This window comes from Anopheles ziemanni, chromosome X (genome assembly GCF_943734765.1).
Source record: "Anopheles ziemanni chromosome X, idAnoZiCoDA_A2_x.2, whole genome shotgun sequence".
In the NCBI taxonomy this organism is placed as follows: domain Eukaryota; kingdom Metazoa; phylum Arthropoda; class Insecta; order Diptera; family Culicidae; genus Anopheles; species Anopheles ziemanni.
Genome location: NC_080707.1, coordinates 9,890,980 through 9,895,493, shown reverse-complemented (window position 1 = coordinate 9,895,493; position 4,514 = coordinate 9,890,980).

Genomic DNA, 4,514 nt, shown 5'->3' with positions numbered 1-4,514 from the left:
AGTTTTTAACAAAGTGAAGAGTTTGTTATGTTCATAACGAAAACTTCTTTTGAAACCAATCAATGATAATGTCTATGATAAAGACTTAATGTAGTCTTGTGACGGAATCTTTAAGACTACTTATTCCAATAAAATTTCTTTAAAATTGCCTATTCTATGCCATGTTAAAATTATTAGCACCAAACGAGGCATTTGCTCAGTCATCACATAGTTCTACAATTTTTAAACGGTTTTTACAGGGTCGGACCTCAATCTTTTAGCCAGAGGTATCTAGTTTTGCTATGTAATTATTCATTTTCAAGTACATATACTACTGTGTCCAAAAAGTAAGGTGACATTGGATGTTAAATTTTGCGCGCCAAAAATAGCCCCTTGTTTTTAATTAGGTTCATCCAGACGACAGCAATGTTTCTCGGCAATGTTGACGTTTACCGTATTCGTACATGATTTCGTTGACTGTATGTGTGTGCCAAGCAACATTGCCGAAAGAATTGACGAGCTATCCATGGGTCGATGGATAAGCTAGAAACATTGACGAGCAATGTTGACAGCGATCCGTTTGGCATTCAACAAGGTAACGAAGCCAAGCTATATGCTGTACGAATCTTAAGTAAATTATTAATTAGAACGTGTCAGTTTCATGTGGGCAAGTGTTGGTTCAGTTTTTCTATCATGCCACTAATTAAATTCACTTTTGTGATGTTAACTAGTTACCATTTGTTATTACTTTCTATTGATACATATTTTACCAAGATAACTATATGCCATGAAAAATGTTTAGAAACCTTGAACATTGTTGGAAACATTGATGAACATTGATTGCCATCGTATGGATAGAATCCGCCATTTTTGCACATTGCTGACAACCGTGTTTGAATGTGTGCGAAAGATTGACGAAAAGATTGCCATCGTCTGGATGAACCTATTTTCGTATGTCACTATGCATGTTTTTGACAGCTGTGCCAAGTTTTTAAGTCAAAATATCAACCCGGCTAAGAGCAGCAATTTTTTAAATTTGGTGCTACCTGTGTAATCCTCGTTGGGTAAAGATGTCTAGCACGAGCAACTTTGTTGAGCAGCGCTCGTGTATCAAATTCTGTTTGAGAAACGACATTACCGCATTGACAAAACAATGTCAAAAAAACAAGTGTACAAGTGGTACAGTGCATTTAAGGCTTTCTCAAACAGAATTTGATACACGAGCGCTGCTCAACAAAGTTGCTCGTGCTAGACATCTTTACCCAACGAGGATTACACAGGTAGCACCAAATTTAAAAAATTGCTGCTCTTAGCCGGGTTGATATTTTGACTTGAAACTTGGCACAGCTGTCAAAAACATGCATAGTGACATACGAAAAATAAAAACAAGGGGCTATTTTTGGCGCGCAAAATTTAACATCCAATGTCACCTTACTTTTTGGACACAGTAGTATGTCAACCTTTTCGGTATTTACAATAAGCAATCTGTAAAAAATTTAAAATTTAAATTTCTGGATCCCTAAAACGATTTTTGTATCTTGGAAAACATAGTGCAGTAAGTATTGTCAAATTATTGTAGCGCTTTATAATATTTCGAAAAACATATTAAATTCCATAAATTAAATTTTCTTTCCGCTTTTAATTTCTGAATCTGAAAAATTGAAAACCATGATAAAACTTGTAAAAATGTTAGTTGGAATGAAACAAAGCGATAAGGTAATATACTTCAAAGTGTTACTTTGATCCATTAATTTTGATACATTTTTCTTAGTATTTTGCATCAGACAATAAGCCAGCCGTTAAACTTTCTAGTATTTTTGTTTGAAATAAACCAGTTTCAGAAAGTTCTGAACATTGGGAATAATGTTTTGTACCCTAATGGTATCGAGAATTTAATTCCGTGAATGTAGCATTTGTATAATTGCGAAATAAACATACTAATACTCCCAACGAGATTCACAGTGCGTAACAGTAAAAGTTTCCTGCCATTGAACACGTCATTGAACAGTTCCAACGAAACATTGAAGTCATAAACAACAATGAGGAAAATGGAAATTTTGTGTAAGATACACAAGAGTTTTCTTAAGCGCTGAGGAATTTTCTTAAATTCACCTTATGGACCCGGCGTTGTCGAACCCTGGTATAGAATGTTTCATTATTTTATCCAACGCCTCTTGAAGGAAGCTGCCTAACCGTTCCTGAACGTGTATGTGTGTCTGTGTCATGTGTGTCTGTTTTGAATTGTGAGAAAAGATTATTACGAGTATGAGCTTCTCAGGGCGCCTTGCAACTTTGATCATCCCTGGTTCGACGTGTGCGAACTTTTATATTGTTGATTTGGCATTAGTGTTTGCCAGTTCGACGACCAGTTTTCTGGTTCGCTGATTTTATCATGTCAAATAATTAATCGTTAAGAACGGAAACGTATCGCAAATTAGAAGCAAAAAAATGCTAGGTTTAGTACATCCGATTTTAGTATATTGCATGTTGCCGTCCAAAAATCGTGTCATGATTGAAACCGGTGCACATGCCCTTCGTTCACGGTACCACACCGCATGTATTGCTGCTACATCAGAAGCACTCTGTTTTCCTTTTTTTTCCAAATGCAACTTCACTTGCTTTATTATCCTTTCACATCGCGCCTTTTCATTTGGGTTTTTGTTTCCGCCCCGTTCTCCCGATCCGTTTCGTTTGAATCCTTTCCTGATCAATTAACATAAAATGTATGATAACATTTGGCCAACGTCACGATTGGCCCAGAAATTGCTTTTGATTTAATTTGATTAAAAGGTAATTTTATTTTTCCCTTCTCAGTTTTAATTTTACCAATGGTTTTTTGCTTTCAATTATAGTCCTCCCGAGCCACGGCACGACAGGTGCACTCGAAACGCACCGCAGGGCCCTTTGGCAGGGGGAAGGAGGGAACAATGGGGAGGGGAGACTTTTACCGTAAACGAACTCGAAGCCGCCGAAAAATTGTGCACCGAAACTGCAACCGGACTGCCCGGTGCTGCCGCAATCGATTTCCCGATGCACTTTTTAGCTACTGGTTACGGTTTTCCGTTTACGTTTCACAATGAAATAGTGTCGGGTTGCGCAGATTGCAATGAGCGATGCATGCATTTTCCAATTGCCTCAGTGAATTTTCACGCTTTGCTTAAAGAGGAGACTTTTATCTTTCCAGCAATGTTTTAATTTTTTTTTAAATTCTACGAACGATCTGAGATTTATGTTAACTTTTTAAGATAAATTATTCTAAGTAGATCCATGAGTTTTTGGCAGGGTCGTGTATCTTTCGTGAATCCTTCCCGAAGTATGAAGGTTAATTAATTTTTGTAGTATCATTAGGATTCATAAATATCAAAAGATTCCATTCAATATGCACCTCAAACGTGAGGTTCGTAAGAAAATTCGCCAAAGGATACAACAGATAATAAGATAAAAATCATGTTTCATTTTCTCTTCTCTACTGTGATATTTTATTTCGATTTTGTATGTATATGTACTCTAGTCATGTGTAGTGATGAGAATAACAACTCTTAGCAAATCTTTTTCTCACACGCTTACTCTTTTGGGATACGGATCTTTGTTAAGGATTTAAATTTCTGTGATGACTAAAGAGTAACACAATAAAAACGTACATTTAAAATGGAAAATGTTATGAAAGCTACTCGTGAGGATTTAAGTCAGTCAATTCAATGGTAGGATTCTACTCACTCACTCATTCTCTCTCAGCATCTACATCACTATTCATGTGCATTCGTTGTGCTGCAAACCATGTCCGGAGATAAATTCAGCTTCTGTGATGATTTATTATTATTTTATTGCAAACATATCTCTCTCTTTTGCTCTCTCACTCTCTCTCTTTTTCTTTAATGTTCGCTCCCTCTCACACTTTCTTTGTATATTTCTACCCACCCCCTCCCCCCCACTCTTAAACACTAAGCCTCCGTGTTTTTTTACGAATTTTTTATTTTTATCTTGCACTGCACTTTCATCTCGATGATGCGTTGCCATGCATGGTGAAACGATCCTTCATTTTAATTTCAATCACTATTCATCGTGTCCCTTTCCTGTTTCCCCCCTCCCCCTCCCCCAACACCCCCGCCCTTGGTTCCATTTAATTAGGCAAGGCGTGCTCGGGCTTAAGTTCGCAGTGACGCGCAGAGCAAACAGTTAAAGAACCCGTTCAGTTCCGTGAAAACCTGGACGATTAACCAGCCGGGTGTCTACCCAACTGACCCACTTAATCCCCTTTACCTGCCTTTTGCGAAGGGAAAACATTTGAGCTGATGCCTCCCATTGATGACTGCACCTATCAGTGATGCAAATGGTAAAGAGTTGCATAATTGAAGGGCATTTCAGTGGCTGCCTGCATTTTTTGTTCTCTTTCGTTTTCTTTTTCTCTCTTTCCTCCTCTCACTTTTTCTTTCTTTATTTATTTTTTTATGGATATTTACCAATTCAAAGTACCAGCTGGTGGTCCTTTCATCCTTGCCGGATAGCATTTCCATCCGATGGGGGGGGGGCACGTC